We start from the raw sequence: 17,593 nt of genomic DNA, 5'->3' as shown, positions 1-17,593 counted from the left end.
AAAATTTCAGGTAAAGCAGTTTCCATGGCAGTTTAATTTTTAAAGTTCAAACCTCCCCAGACTCCAAAGAACACTGGGGCCAAACAGCACCGAAGGAGAACATTACATATAACCAGGCCTGACCCTGCTTAGAACAGCAGCATCAAAGCCTGGATACATGCAACTCCATCTCACTTTCCCATTCAACAGCACACTTGATTCCAAACAATACTGGGGCCAAACAGTATTGCAACTGTGAGATAAAATTCTAAGGAGGGCTTAGTACTAGGCCTTAGGACCTCCGCCAAGGGTGTTCCCTTCAGAGATGTTGAGGTCTGAAGGATCCCCTGGAGCATCCCTCTTTGGGGTCCAGTCTTAAGAGTATCAGACGTCTCTGACTTTAGGTGGGCACCAGTGCCACTTTGCATGTTTTCCCTCCAGAGGCAATGGTCTACTACTATGAGCTTCCCTTTGGTTCGTAGGTATAATCCCTGACTTTCAGAATCCTTATAATTTGATAAAGCCATCTTTTCCCATGCTTCCTGGTCCACTACAGTGATGGAGCAAAGGAGGAGCATTTGGTCCCACTCTAGTGGAACAGCATGCTTCCTGTTCCACTAGAGTGATGGAGCAAAGTGGACTTTGCTCCATTCCCTGAACTGTAGTGATAGGAACTGGAGGCTAGGTGGGTTTCTTTTGTCCTTAGCCAGTCAAGTAGAGTAAGGGAAAAATTTAGTGTAAGAAAAGAAGATTTAAGTTGCCTGGAACACGTGTGAGTTCGCCCTGAGCTGCTCCACATGTCGGGATCAGGGACCACAACCAGAAAAGACAGAAAAGAGTCCTTCAGAGTGACCCCAGCCAGAAATCTGCAGTTGCCTCTGTGTTTAGGCACTGCCCACCAAGGGTCCTGAGTGAAGGAGAGATTCCCCTGCATGGAGCAGAGAGGAAAAGGAAAAAAATAAATCCCAAACTTATTTTACATCCTGGCTGGCTTGCCAAAATATGTTACCGGTGGAGGGTGTCTAGGTTCTTGATGTCTTGAACAAAGAATTGGACAAAATGCACAAACAAAGCAAGAAAAGAATGAAGCAACAAAAGTGGAGATTTATTGAAAATGAAAGTACACTCCACAGAGTGGGAGTGAGCCCCCGCATAGGGGCTCAAGAGCCTAAAAATGTCAATTCTACCCAAACTGACTCTACTAATTTAATGCGATTATAATGAAAATCCCAGCCAAATTTTTCATAGATATAAACAAGTTGATTCTAAAATGTTTATGCAAAGGTCAAACAATTTTGAAAAAAAAAGATAAGAAGATTCACACTACACAATTTTCTAGTAATCAAGACAGTGTGGTATTGGCAGAGGGAATGACAATTGATCAATGTGACGAATCAATAACCCGGAAATAAATCCACATAAATATAGCAAATTAATTCTTGACAAAGGTGCCAAAGCCATTCGATAAACAAAGGAGAGTATACAACAAATGATGTTAGAATTGGAAATTCTGTATGTAGGAGAAAATAAACCTAAACTTAACACTTTATACAAAAATCAACTCAAAATGCATCACAGGTCTTAAGGTAAAACATAAAGCTATTAAACTTTTTTATAAGATTTATAAGAAAACATAAGAAAAAATATACATGTCCTGTGGTTAAAAAGTTCTTAAATATTACATCAAAAGAACTTATAAAATAAAAACTTTAAAAACTGAACTTCATTACAATTAAAATCTTCGGTTCTCTGAAAGACATTGTTCATAGAATGAAGAAACAAGCTACAAACTGGAAGGAAATATTTGCAAATCACAAATCCAACAAAAGACTTATATCCACTTAACCAAAGATGATATATAATGGAAATAAACCCATAAAAAACAGATGCTCAAAATCATTACCCATTAAAGAAATGCAAATTTAAATCATGATGCAATACCACTACACACCTAGAATGACTAAACTAAAAAATACTAACAATACCAAGTGCTGGTCAGGATGTGGAACTACTAGAATTTTCATACACTGCTGGTAAAACTGCAAAATGACATGAACACTCTGGAAAACAGTGGCAATTTCTTATAAAGTTAAATATACACTTAACAAATGACCCAGCAATCCCACTCTCAGGTATTACACTAGAGGAATAAAAACTAATGTTCACACAAAAACTTGTACGTGAATGTTTACAGCAGTTCTATGCCTAATCAACACAACTGGAAAAAAAAAAACTAATTATTCTTCAAAGAATGAATGGATAGGCCAGGTGCAGTGGCTCATGCCTGTAATCCCAGCACTTTGGGAGGCTAAGACAGGTGAATAACTTGAGGCCAGTTCAAAACCAGCCTGGCCAACATGGGAAAACCCTATCTCTACTAAAAACACAAAAATCAGCCAGGCGTGGTGGTACATGCCCGTAATCCCAGCTACTCCAAAGGCTGTGGCATGAGAATCACTTGAACCTGGGAGGCGGAGGTTGCAGTGAGCCAAGATCGTGTCACTGCACTCACTCAAGCCTGGACAGCAGACCAAAACTCTGTCCCCAAAAAAAAAAAAAAAAAAAGGTGAATGAATGGATAAACAGGTACATCCAACCAATGGACTACTACTTAACAATAAAATATAAACTGGTTCACGCAACAACTCGGATGAATCTCAAAGGCATTATGCTAAATAAAAGAAGCCAGTCTCAAAAGGTTACGTGCTGTGTGATTTCACTTATGACATCAAAAAGATAAAACTACAGTGAAGGAAAAGAGACTAGTAGTTACCAGGGATTAGGGATAGAAGGAAGATACAACTACAAACGGATAGAAAGCACAAGAGAACTTTTGGGAGTAATGGGACAACTCTATGTCCTGAATGCCGTAGTGGATATACAAAATCTATACTCATGGTAAAATTGATAGAACCATATACCAAAAAACATCTATTTTACTCTGTTAATTTTTTATTTTAAATTTTAAAAAATAAAAGGTAAATACTTAAGATTTGAGGGAAAGATTAAGTGAGAATATGTTTACAATTCAGTACTTTGAACATCTAAAACATAGAAAGATATCATTACACATAGGCAAGTTATTTTTATGAAGTAATCTAGAAAGTTAAAGATAACAGGCTACCTAACCTTATGCCATGAGCCCCATATCAAACCCTGGATTACTTCCTCAATCCTCAGACAGTGATTTGGCTTGAGAATAAAAGAAATAAGCTTCATTTCCTTTATTCTAAGGAACTCAACATGTATTCTGAAAATGACACCACCAGAAAACTCTAAAATACAACAAAATAAGTGCCATCTTACCCATTATAGGTACTATCCCTGGTTTTCATTTTTTTTAGAATTTAAATCAGAAAAAAAATTAAAAACTAAGGCTAGCTTCCTATATGTAAGCCAACAAATATACTATCAATTTATTTTAGACAAGGGTGCCAAGTCTTTTCAACAAAACAGTGCTGGAACAACTGGTTATCTACATGGAAAAAGCAAACTTTGACTCCCTACCTTACCCCATACCCAAAAAATTACTTCAAGTTAGATCATATACCATAAAACTTCTAGAAGAAAACAGAGTACCTTAGAGATGCTTAAGCAAAAATTTCTTAAGGTATAAAAAAAGCACTAAATGTAAAGGAAAAAAATTAGTGCATTAGAATTAAAATTAAAATGTCTGCTTATCCAAAGATATTTGGAAAATGAAGAGGTAAGCAACAGATTGAGAGAAAATATTCATAATACATACCTGTGGCAAAGGACTCACATTCATAATATAGTGACATGCCACATAATGAACTTTCAGTTGTAGCTGTCATGACATTGTGATGCAATTACTTTTTTATAAAGTAACTGGAAAACTAAAAAGCCTAAGTGTTCAGTGTTTATAAAGTCCATAATAGTGTACAGTAATGTCCTAGACCTTGCATTCACTCACCTCTCACTCACTGACTCACCAAAAGCAATTTCCAGTCCTGCAAGCTCCATTCATGGTAAGTGCCCTATACAGGTGTACATATTTTTACCGTACTTTTTCTATGTTTAAATATATTTAGATATACAAATACTTAGCATCATTTACAACTGCCTACAGCATTCAGTACAGTAACATGCTGTACAGGTTTGTATCTTAGAAGCAATAGGCTATAACATATAGCCTAGGTGTGGAGTAGGCTGTAACATCTAGGTTTGTGTAAGTACTCTATGATGTTTGCACAATGACGAAATCACCTAACACATTTCTCAGAACATATCCTCACTGTTAAGCAACACATGACTGTCTAAAACAACTACAAACCAGTAATTTTTTGAAAGTCAACAATCCAGTTTTAAAATTAGCAAAAGACTTGAACATTTCACAAAAGAAGATACATAAATGGTCAATAAGAACATAAAAAGGCATTCAATATCACAGGTACTATATGGCTAAAATAAAAGAATGGCGACATCAAATGTTGGTGAGGATGTGGGGCAACTGGAAATCTCATTTATTGCTGGTAGGAGTGTAAATGGTACAACCACTTTGAAAAAGTATATGTCAGTTTCTTTTAATATTAAATACACATCTACTCTGACTTAACAATTTCACTCTTAGGTATTTACCCAACAGAAATGAATACATGTCTCCACAAAAAAGACTTGCACAAGAATGCTCAGAGCAGCCTAATTCATAAGGCAAAAACTGGAAACCTAAATATTCATCAACATAAGAATGTATAAACAAATTGTGACAGAATAATAAATAAATTGTGATGTATTCATAAAATATATTCATTGAGGGAACATATTCATTGAATATATTCACATGACTGATATACAAAACAATATGAATGAATTACAGGACAGTATATAAAGTGAAAGATGCTCAACACAAAAGAATGCATACTGTATAATTCCATTTAAAGAGGTTAAAAAACAGGTAAAACAAATATATGGCAATAGAAATCAGTAAGTGGCTGTCTCTGAGGAGCTGGATGGAACAGATTGGAAAGAAGTTCAAGGAAAGATTCTGTATCTTGTTTTGGTTCATGATTACGTAAGTGTATATAACCATCAAAACTTCAACTCTACATTTAGGCCCATGCATTTTATTATATGTAAATTATTTGAATTTTTTTAAAAATAAGCAAAAAATAAAATGAATAACAATATTAATAAGAAAGAAAAAATACTGAATCAAGATTATAAAGGAACAACCCCAAAGATTATGTCTGCTCTTAAGAAATAGAGAAATAGGTGATAATTTACTACCCAACAGAAAAAAAAGTTACCTCTCTTTAGGAGACAGTCCTGAAAACAGAAACACAGACTTAATGCCTAAAAGGTTCTAAAGCAGCTTTTCATCCTCAACTCCAACTCTGAGAACTTCAGTTCTACCTGATGAAGAATTATATCAACCTAATATGTGATAACAAGGAAGAGATATATTAAAAGCAATAAGAAATCCCTTATCCCAAACTGCCTTAATAGAAATATTATACAACTGTATCCTTTATACCTGCCGTGAGGGCAACCAGCCCACCATTTCTACAAGCCCTTTGGTGAGCAAGAGTTGCTTCTTTATAAAAATAAAAAAATTAGTAGTCCTGCCTTACCTAAAGTAACAATTTTCAAGACTCATACATACTCTCTTTCATTTGAACATAACTTCATTTTTAATAAAAATACAAATAAAAGCTTTTCTTAGAATATTAATAAAATCAGTTTTTCATCCCAGTTGAAATCAGGATCAAGATGCCTCCCCCTAAGTGTAAGTGCTATATAGAAATTCAATATTTTTCCTATGGGGGTAAGAAGCAGAAATTAATTAATTGTTACCCTCATATTCACTTTAAGTAGTTCAAATAACAGCAACTATAGTAGATTCTTAGCTGAAAATCAAAGTTAGTAAAGTTTTAGTTGGGGGTGGTAGGAGAAGGAGGAGGCAGCAAATCACTTATAAATGGCGTCAAAACAGGACCCAAAGCCTAAATTCCAAGAGGTTGAGTGAGTGCTGTGCTTTCATGGGCCTCTTCTTCATGAAACAAAGTGTGTAAAGGTCGCCATAAAGGACAAACAAGTGAAATACTTTATACATTACAGTGGTTGGAATAAAAATTGGGATGAGTGGCTTCCAGAGAACAGAGTACTTAAATACAAGGACACCAATTTGCAGAAACAGTAAGAACTTCAAAAAGCCAATCAGGAGCAGTATGCAGAGGGGAAGATGAGAGGGGCTGCCCCAGGAAAGAAGACATCTGGTCTCCAACAGAAAAATGTTGAAGTGAAAACAAAAAAGAACAAACAGAAAACCCCTGGAAATGGAGATGGTGGCAGTACCAGTGAGACTCCTTGGCCTCCTCGGAAGAAAAGGGCCCAGGTAGAGCCTACTGTTGAAAATGAGGAAACATTCATGAACAGAGTTGAAGTTAAAGTAAAGATTCCTGAAGAGCTAAAACTGTGGCTTGTTGATGACTGGGACTTAATTACCAGGCAAAAACAGCTCTTTTAACTTCCTGCCAAGAAGAATGTGGATTCCATTCTTGAGGATTATGCAAATTACAAGAAATCTGGTGAAAACACAGATACTAAGGAGTATGCGGTTAATGAAGTTGTGGCAGGGATAAAAGAATACATCAACGTAATATTGGGCACCCAACTACTCTACAAATTTGAGAGACCACAGTATGCCGAAATTCTTGCAGATCACCCCAAGGCACCCATGTCCCAGGTGTATGGAGTGCCACATCTCCTGAGATTATTTGTACGAATTGGAACAATGTTGGCCTATACACCTCTAGATGAGAAGAGCCTTGCTTAATTACTGAATTATCTTCATGATTTCCTAAAGTACCTGGCAAAGAATTCTGCAACTTTGTTTAGTGCCAGAGATTATGAAGTGGCTCCTCCTGAGAACCATCGGAAAGCCATGTGGGAGGCGCTCTCACTCACTTATGTTTGGATCTCTGTAAACACATTTTTGTTCTTAGTCTATCTCTTGCACAAATGATGTGCTTTGAAGATGTTAGTGTGTAACAACTGATGTTTGTTTTCTGTTTTGTTTTAAACAAAGAAAATAAAAGGGGTAATAGCTCCTTTTTTTTTTTTCATTTCAAAGTCACTACCAGTGTATTCAATGATGGACAACAGAGGATATGCTGTAGAGTGTTTTATTGCCTCGTTGACAAAGCTGCTTTCGAATGTTGGTGATTCTATTCCTTTGACACTACGCACTTTTATAACATGTTAATGCTATATGACAAAATACTCTGATTCCTAGTGCCAAAGGTTCAATTCAGTGTATATGACTGAACACACTCATCCATTTGTGCTTTTTTTTTTTTGATGGTGCTTAAAGAGCCCATCCTTTGCAAGTCATCCATGTTGTTACTTAGGCATTTTATCTTTGCTCAAATTGTTGAAGAACGGTGGCTTGTTTCATGGTTTTTGTATTTGTGTCTAATGCATGTTTTAACGTGATAGACGCAATGCATTGTGTAGCTAGTGTTTTCTGGAAAAGTCTATCTTTTAGGAATTGTTTTTCAGATCTTCAACAGATTTTCTTTAAATTTAAAAAAAAAAAAAAAGTTAAGTTTTTGCTATGATTCCCCAGCTAAAAACTACATTTCTCCATCTCTCTAGTAGCTGAGTAAGACCGTATGACTAAGTACCAGTGGAATATAAGCAAGATGATACATGCAACTTTCACCTCACTTATTTAAAATAAAATTATTTATCTGGACTCTGTGGACTCTCTCTTTCCCCTTCCCCACTGACTGGAAGATAAGTGTGACAATGTCCTAGCTTGACCATGCAAATTAAGACAAGATCCTAAGAGGTGGCAGAGCAACATAAAGGAAGGAGCCCGTGAAAGACCCAGCAGCCTGAATGTGTGACCTGTTGTTATATGATAAATAAACTTCTTTCTTACTTGAGCCACTATATTTGCCTCTTGTTAACATTAGTTTAGCCTTTATCATAACAGAGCAACAAAACTAGCTCTTGGTTTTATTTCCCTAAGTCTTTCTGATTTGTGTTTCACCCCTAATAAAACATTGTGATTTTCCCTTCTTAGTAGGTTTTCCTAAACTATATGCAAACTACATTCTCTGTGTAAAATATGGGAAAGTATTTTTTTAATTCCATTTCAAATCTAGCTTACCTTATTGCAGTTACGTAATTTAACTGTGCCATTTGTAATAGCTATAAAAAGCCCTGTGTTCCGGTAGAAGTTTTATGAATTCACTTAACAGCAATGCCTTAAGTGCAAAGTTAACAACAGTGCTATAATGCTACCTAAAATAGTAAGAAAAGGGATAAGACATTGTCCTTGTGCTTAAGAAACTCAGAATCTAATGAGGAAGCAAACTGTATACATTAATTAAAATATAATATAAAGATACTTTAACAGTAGTATCTGGTAAACACTATAAAATATATATATATACACACACACACACACACACACACATATATATATATTTGAGACAAGGTCTCACTCTGTCACCCAGGCTGGAGTATAGTACCACAATCACAGCTCACTGCAGCCTTGAATTCCTAGCCTCCCACCTCAGCCCCCTGAGTAGCTAGGAACACAGGCACATACTACCATGCCTGGCTAATTTTTTTAATTTTTTGTAAAAACGGAGTCTTGCTATTTCACCCAAACTGGTCTCGAACTCCTGGCCTCATGCAATCCTCCCATCTCGGCCTCCCAAAGAGCTAGGATTACAGGGATGAGCCACCATGCCTGGCCTACAAAATATTTTTTAAAAGGACATTCTATCCAGGGATGAATGGGGGAGAAAGTCATCTGAGATAGTCCAAGTCACTATTATGTCTCACTTGGATAACTGCAACAGCCTCCTATCTTCCTGCTTCCACTCTATAGCTATTCTGTTGATAGCCCATAAACAAGCAAGAATAATCTTTTTTAAACATAAATTATACCATAAAATTGTCTCATTACTTGCCATTAGAATGCAATTGGAGTGAAATGTAAATGTTAACAAGGTGTATAAGGCCTTATGTGATCCACACTGTTCTTACCACTCCTACCACTCTCTAGCCACCCAGTTTCCTTTCTAACAAGCACGTCAAGATCTTTCCCAACACAGGGCCTTTGCTAGTTCTTCTGCCTAGAATGTGCTTCCCTCAGCATGACCAGCTCCTTCTCAACATTTATATGCTGGTTAAAATGTCACCTCTTCAGAGAGGCTTTCCCTTTCTACCATACCTAAAGCACCACCTCCAACTCCACCATCCAAAGCCCTAGTATCCCTTTATACTATTATTCTGTTTTATTTTCTTCATGCATCACAGTACTTAAAACTACCTAAAATTTATTTCACTGTGTTTTTACTTTCTATTTCCCTCTGCTAAAATTTCTTAAAGCTCCATTAGGGCAGGAGACTGATGTGTCTTGTTCACTGTACTAATCACAGTATCCAGGGCAATACCCGGCACATTTGTATGTGCTCAATAAATATTGTTAAATATGCTGGGCATGGTGGTGTGCACTTGTAGTACCAACTGCTCAGGAGACTGACGCAAGAGTATCACCTAGCCCAGGAGTTTGCGCCCAGCCTGGGGAACATGGTGAGATTCTGTCTCTTGAAAAAAATAAAAAAGTATACATATCATTAAACAAAGATAGATGACATGTAAGCTGGATTGCTGGAAGGTAGTTAGGAACAGAAATTGTCAACAGGAACAGACACAGATGTGGAAAAGGAAATCAAACACATTTCCTCTTACATGGAACTTTGATTTTCACAAGTTTTTTAGGATAAAGTAATAGACTATTATAGTTGGAAGATATCCTAAAGCTTTTATCTAATTTTCTCATTTTGAGACATTAATACTTTAAAACATCCCCCTGATGTTTTCCTGAAAACTTCCCGTGGTATGTAAATCATTATCTCATGAGCTAACCTATTCTAATTCAAGCAACTCTATAATTATTAAAAGATCTTCTCATATTAATCCCAAATCTGTTTGCCTGTTACTTACACACATTACTCCTGATTCTGATACTAGAGGTTCTTATGAAGATAAGTTTAATCCCTATTTCATGGGGCAGCCTTTCAAATATTCAAAGATATCTATAATACCCTCCTAAACTAAAAAACAAAAAATAGGTAACATTTATTAACAGTATCTGCTAGGCTCTGGGCTAAATATATGAATTACTCAATCCTCACAACTACTCCAAAATAAAACTATTATGATTGTACCTATTTTGAAAACGAGAAAACTGAGCCCGTATTAGATAACTTGCCTAAGGTCATCAAGCTGGAAAGTGCTGGAGTCAGAAATTAAACACAGATGGTCCAAATCCAGAGCCTATATTCTTAACTGAAAGCCCCACTCTCTAAATGACTCCTGATCTTTGTACTATTTGCACTAGGCCGCTATGTGTAAATCACCCAGATAACCATGCTAAGGCACAAAACTCGACCAACTATCTCCCACCTAATGATGAAGGTACTATTGATTCTCGGGTATTTATAAAAATATTTATAATACAAGACTTAATAATAAATAAAAGGATATGCAATACAAAGATTAACATTTGTCTACAAATACTAACCTATGCTTTCATTTTTATGTCTATTCTTCTTCATTAAGTACACACTCCAAACTACCTGAAATATTTTCCATTTTCTCAACATACTCTCTATTTCAGTACTCCTCTATCCTTTGTTTACATGATTCTTCCTAAAAGGACCTTCCTCCGATACTGCAGATACTGTGTCCTTAAAAAAATGGTAGTGCTATCGCAAGGACAGAAAACCAAACACCCCATGTTCTCACTCATAGGTAGGAATTGAACAACGAGAACACTTGGACACAGAGTGGGGAACATCACACACTGGGGCCTGTCGTGGGATGAGGGGATGGGGGAGGGATAGCATTAGGAGGAATACTTAATGTAAATGATGAGTTAATGGGTGCAGCACACCAACATGGCACATGTATACATATGTAACAAACCTGCACGTTGTGCACTTGTACCCTAGAACTTAAAAGTGTAATAAAAAAATGGTAGTGTTACGAGTATTTCATTTGCCCCTCCAGATCCAGTCTTCATTCTTCTCCACCCTGTTCAGTGCCCCAGGAGACTCTGTTTATATCCAAAAACCCCCCTTGCCCTCTGTCTTTGGGGTGGAGTCAACCAATGGAAGACAAGAGCAGAAGACAGAAAGACAGGAAGTGAGCCTGGAGTAGTTATTCTCCCCGACTCTCCCACCCATCTCCACCCCTGCTCTCATGTAAAATCACCTCTGGTTAGTGATGCTTCTCTACTACCAGAGCAATGGCTTCTTTCAAATGAACCTCTATACTATAGCTACTCTCTGAGTCTTAACAGCTCCCTATTCTGCCCTTGTATGTCTAAAGGTGATAATGGCTATCTGTTGTTGCTCATCAGATACTCATACCATGTTCTCTTAACATTTCCCACTCTTTTATAAATCACTCCTTCATAAACTCTCCCTACTTCAGCCATTTGAGTGTGCCATCTATTTTCATTAGGATGCTCACTCTTACAAAAGGTCCCCAGGAGCAGGGAGGCTTGTGCAAGAATGGAAGGCAACAGCCAAGGCTTAATGTGTGATCTCAGTCTGAGACAAACAGGTTTCCAAAACAATTCTACTGGTTGGATGGCTGGCTTTTCATCCTTTTTGACATAGTGTTGTTTATTTTTGTGTTATCTTTTGCCAAGACCAGTGTGCTGATATCTAAACTAATAAGCTGGTTTCTGGAATGAATTCTGAAAACGACTACAAATTCTCGAATAAAGAAGACAGACAGGATTGTGCTGCAGAAAAATTTCAAACGTCTAAGGGACCTTCCTTTCATTGTATACTTTGTTCATTTGGAGAACTCTATTAAATGGGTAAGATATTATCCATTCACAGCTAAGTTCTTAAAACTAGACCCTTTGCTTCATGCTTAAAATTTTTTTTCAAACATCTGATGGCTTTACAGAGGCTGATGACAAATGTATTTGTACTTAAAAGTTTAGTGTATTCATTAAAAAATATAGTAATGTCTTTCCTTTAACATTTTGAGGGTTGACCAAGGTTTAACATAATGCAAATAATATGATGAATAATAAGGTGAGGTATTTATAAATTCAAAAGTAAATTACTCAAAAATGAGGAAAGGATTTTGAGAGAAAGAACCAAGTGTCCTTAGATTGTATAGAGGCTATAACACAAAATATATGCAAAAAAATGTAGGTCCACATGTATTTCTTGGCTCTAAGTACCAATTAAATATTGAGCTTAAGTAGGACTCTGTTACAAAAAGATGTGTCATGGTCAAAGGGTCGATACTGTCTCAGAAAAAGTAGCTAATGTCCAATATTGGAAAGCTAGCATGCATGTCCTCTTACCTGGATGTCTCCCCCTTTCTTCCTTTTAAACTCTTGAGCCCCCCTGAAATAGGATTGTATGCTTCAAACCTTTTTTTTTTAACTCTTGCATTAATTAAGCTTTTGGCCAAAATGTATCTTTTTTTATAATGTCCGAAACTTATTTAAATACTTCAGCAAAGTCAGTGTGATATTTACCCATTCAATAGCTATTTGAGCTCTTACTATTGGCCAGGCATTATTTTGGACATGGCAGTGAACAAAACAGACAAAAATTCTTTTATTATTATTATTATTATTATTATACTTTAAGTTTTAGGGTACATGTGCACAACGTGCAGGTTTGTTACATATGGATACATGTGCCATGTTGGTGTGCTGCACCCATTAACTCGTCATTTAGCATTAGGTATATCTCCTAATGCTATCCCTCCCCCCTCCCCCAACCCCACAACAGTCCCTGGTGTGTGATATTCCCCTTCCTGTGTTCTCATTGTTCAATTCCCGCCTATGAGTGAGAACATGCGGTGTTTGGTTGTTTGTCCTTGTGATAGTTTGCTGAGAATGATGGTTTCCAGCTTCATCCATGTCCCTACAAAGGACATGAACTCATCCTTTTTTATGGCTGCAGAGTATTCCATGGTGTATATGGGCCACATTTTTCTAATCCAGTCTATCATTGTTGGACATTTGGGTTGGTTCCAAGTCTTTGCTATTGTGAATAGTGCCGCAATAAACATACGTGTGCATGTGTCTTTATAGCAGCATGATTTATAGTCCTTTGGGTATATACCCAGTAATGGGATGGCTGGGTCAAATGGTATTTCTAGTTCTAGATCCCTGAGGAATCGCCACACTGACTTCCACAATGGTTGAACTAGTTTACAGTCCCACCAACAGTGTAAAAGTGTTCCTATTTCTCCACATCCTCTCCAGCACCTGTTGTTTCCTGACTTTTTAATGATTGCCATTCTAACTGGTGTGAGATGGTATCTCATTGTGGTTTTGATTTGCATTTCTCTGATGGCCAGTGATGATGAGCATTTTTTCATGTGTTTTTTGGCTGCATAAATGTCTTCTTTTCAGAAGTGTCAAAACAGACAAAAATTCTAATCTTCAGGATGCTTACGTTCTCCTTTCTTGTTATTTAAATGTAAATACATTATTTAACAAGAATTATACTCTAAGGGTGATCAGCTAGCATTTAATCAGAAAGGCCACACTCCCAAAGTAGCTATTATAAGCACTTCAGAAGCTATTCCTATTAGCCCTAAAGACTAATATAACGCATATTAGAAATATAAGAAATATTAGAAAGAATAATATAAGGAATATTCTAGTATTAGAATATTAGAAGGGGCCAGGCATAGTGGCTCATGCCTGCAATCCCAGCACTCTCGGAGGCCAAGGCAGATGACTAGAGCTCAGGAGTTCAACACCAGCATGGGCAACATGGCAAAACCTCATCTCTACAAAATACAAAAAAAAAAAATAGCCAGGAATGGCGGCACGTGCCTGTAGCCCCAGCTACACCAGAGGCTGAAGTGGGAGGATCACTTGAGCCTGGGAGGCAGAGGTTGCAGTGAGCCGAGATCATGCCATTGCACTCCAGCCTGGGCAACAGGGCGAGACCCCACCTCAAAAAAAAAAAAAAGAATATTAGAAGCAATAATATAAGGAATATTAGAAATAGGCTCTTGTCATTGAAATTAGTGGCATTCAATATGTGTGAACTCCTCTAAATATTTTGGGGATATTCCCCTCCCTTATAAACAGGGCATAAGATCTCGTAAACTCTACATCCTCTGTCTTCCAGAATGGCTCTTAGGGTTACAGCCAAGTCTGGAATTAATTCTGGAGGATTTTAATTGCCTAATGCTGACTATAAAGCTAACAATTATGCCTTCAGGGTATTGTTGCATCTGCCTAAAGAGAATCTTTTATGGAATGTGTGGGTGAACTATTTGGGGGAACACAGAACTGGGAGATCACACAGTTTACCAAACAGATTGTATGAATGCTTTTGCAGTGCTTGCTAATAATTTTGTCAAATACATGTTTACTAATTTTTAAAATGACAACCCTTACTTATCAGAGAAATACATTATTTTCATCAAGATCTATTCAGGGGAAGTAGAAATAGGGGTAAACATAATAGAAATAGTCACAGCAAAAATGTGTTTAAATTAAAAAGATATTACTTGTAAAAAGATAAACTTCAGTTACCTGACAAAAATGTACTTGATGAGAACACATGACCACGTAAGGAGGAAAAAGACACACTGGGGCCTACTGGAGTGGGAGGAGGGACAGAATGAGGAAAAATAACTAATGGGTACTAGGCTTAATACCTGGGTGGTGAAATAATCTGTACAACAAACTCCCATGACACAAGTTTACCTTTGCAAACCTGCACATGTACCCCTGAACTTTAAAAAAAGTTTTTAAAAAAAATCACATTTCCAGAGTTTGCTAAGTAATTATGACTAGTATTTTACTACTATCTTCTTCCTTGGTGAACTATTAAAATTAGTAAATTTATGTTAAAAATAAAGTTCTCCCTAGAAATCAAAAGCGCAGTCTAAGCACTGAAAATGTTCTATCAACACTTGTTAACTGAGAACCATTCAAACATCTAGGAACTTTTAACTCTGCAAGCCACATCTGAAAAAGTAATGTAAAAACTGTTTATAACCCTACTGCATCACTATGATCTCACTTCAAATTATCATTCCATGCTCCTCCTTTTTTTTTAGAGGCAACTCCTGCACACAATGTCCTGCATTAGTTTCCATTCTCCCAACTTGCAACATTCTTCCAAGCTTCACCTATAAACTGAGGCATTCACCTAAGTAAGCTTCCCCTGCTGAAGAATATTTTTGCTAGGTTTTGTGACATCAAGAACTTATTCCTTAGGCATCCTGTTCTTCAAGTTACTTTCAATGATGAAATTATGAGTATTATGTATCAACTAGGAAAAAAATGTCCTGTGAAGTGATAAAAAGTATTTAATCCAATAATTCAACTCAATAAACTATTTGATATATGCCAAGCACCAGGGTCACATAAATAAATAAAATACTGTCCCTGCATTTAAAGAACATAAAATGTAGAGACAGGAAAGGCTTATCAACCCAAATATGATAGAGAATATTAAGTGCAACAATAAATGCACAGAAATAAGTGACTCGATTTTGTCAAGAGAAAGAAACAAATGAACAAAGGCAGAATCTAGGCTCAGTTTTTAAATTATGTATATTCCCTGCAACTATATAGACACTATAGTTACAAGAAAGGTGACATCCAGCACGGTGGCTCATGCCTGTAATCCCAGCACTTTGGGAGGCCAAGGCAGGCAGATCACGAGATCAAGAGTTCAAGACCAGCCTGGCCAACATGGCAAAACCCCCATCTCTACTAAAAATACAAAAATTAGCTGGGAGTGTTGGCGCATGCCTGTAATTCCAGCTACTTGGGAGGGTGAGGCAGGAGAATCCTTGAACCCAGGAGGCAGAGGTTGCAGTGAGCCGAGATAGTGCCACTGCACTCCAGCCTGGGCGACAAGAGCAGGACTCCATCTCAAAAAAAAAAAGAAAGGCAACAAGCAAAAATTAAAATATGTGTTGTCTAAAAGATGTCGGAATTTCAAATAGCTTTTTCTATTATCGTGTTGAGAGAGGCAATGCCTTTTTCTCAATCCTATGGCTTCTATGAGGAAGAACTGTTGCTAAATATTTTTGGACTCTCTCTACCCTTTCACTTATTTATCCCCTAGAAGGAGGATAGTGACTTACCTGACTGGTAAGTTTAGACTACAGAATCATGTAAGCATAATTCTACCCCTTTTTTTGCTCTTGGAAGCCTACCCACTAGATGGAAGCAGAAGTTCTCCAATGCTTCTCCATGGATAGGCTCTCCAGGCAAACAGGGAAAATGTTCCTGGTCCTATTCTGCTAATGACCAGGAAAGTCTGTTTAACTCTGGGGTTCGGTATTAGAAAGCAAAACTATCTACTGATATAAGCCATGCCTTCCAATAACAGCTTTATCAGGAATACAGGTGGTATTCTGATATCTCATCTGTCAGTCTCTTCTCAAAATTTGGGGAGGGAATTGGGGTGTTATTTTTTGAGACCTCTCAAACACTACAACATTAATTGCACTGCCTTTTTTATTATTTAAAATAAAATCACTTTTTATCTTACATTAAACTCCTAAGAATAATGATATTATGTGATTCTTTTTCATAGCCCTTATAGCTCCTAGCACAATGCCCAGTAATGTTGCTGAAGAAATGAACTTTCAGGTATTAAAGTTATTTCTACATGGTGCTTATTTTTACAACAAAAACAAACAAAAAATGACTTACATAATGATAAACACTGGTGTTTAGTAATGTGTATGTAAGTATTTTCCCCTAAAGAAAAATATTTTCCTATATATTGGTAAAAATTCCTATCCATATTTATTTTTGTCTGCTTTGAACTATTACTATCTAACTGGTAGAAGCTCTTCAGGAGACTTTTTCTGAAAAGTGGAACAAAGTGTTACATTGAAGCAGTAAAGTAAAGTGACGAATACTGACTGGAGTGACAAAGAGGGTTGGAAGAGTCACTTTTTTACATACAGTTTCTCTTCTTTCTGTTTCCATATCTCTTATCTCCCTCTTACCATTCCTGGGGAGGTGCTGCATAGTTATCAACATGCTTAACAGACAGTGAACTGTGAAGGAAGAATTATGGGTAAAGACATTTGTTTGACTTCCCAGTGTACTCCCAACTCCAAAGTGACAAACTGGAACAAAAAGCTTATGGGACAGTAAATTATGACTGTAGCAGCTGACACATTTTTCTTCTGGAAGACCAAAGGTTCTTAATCTTTAACTCTGAAACTTTAAAAGAAAATAAATCCAAATTACCCCCCTTTTAATCACTTTTTTTATTACTCCTTGTATCTTTTCTTTGTTGTCCTAAATACTGACCACTGTTGAAATAATTTCCCCTATATAATCCCCTATGGAAAGGATTTGCTTTTTTGCTTAATACCAGTTCCAAGAGAAGTATCGAGACAGTAAAAAAGGATTGTCTCATAGATCTAAATTTCAACTAGTTTTACCATTGATTTAGAGAAACTTGGCATAAACTATTAAATAATTCAAGGATGAGAATTTCAACTATTAATAATAACACCCATAACAACTAACCTGTTGAAAACTTGTCAGGTGCCAGACACTGTTCCAAGAACTTACAGGTTATTAATC

At 36.8% G+C, this 17,593-nt stretch overlaps 1 protein-coding gene and 1 pseudogene across 1 annotated transcript in view; one reads left to right on the top strand and one right to left on the bottom strand.

The window, feature by feature from the left end:
* The window catches only part of PDE3B (phosphodiesterase 3B), a 227,200-nt gene that overhangs the window by 190,127 nt on the left and 19,480 nt on the right, over positions 1-17,593 (bottom strand). The window lies entirely within an intron of this gene.
* LOC100599505 lies at positions 5,885-7,017 on the top strand (annotated as a pseudogene).

Source organism: Nomascus leucogenys, chromosome 15, assembly GCF_006542625.1.
Source record: "Nomascus leucogenys isolate Asia chromosome 15, Asia_NLE_v1, whole genome shotgun sequence".
Lineage (NCBI taxonomy): Eukaryota > Metazoa > Chordata > Mammalia > Primates > Hylobatidae > Nomascus > Nomascus leucogenys.
This window is presented reverse-complemented; position numbering and strand designations above follow the sequence as displayed.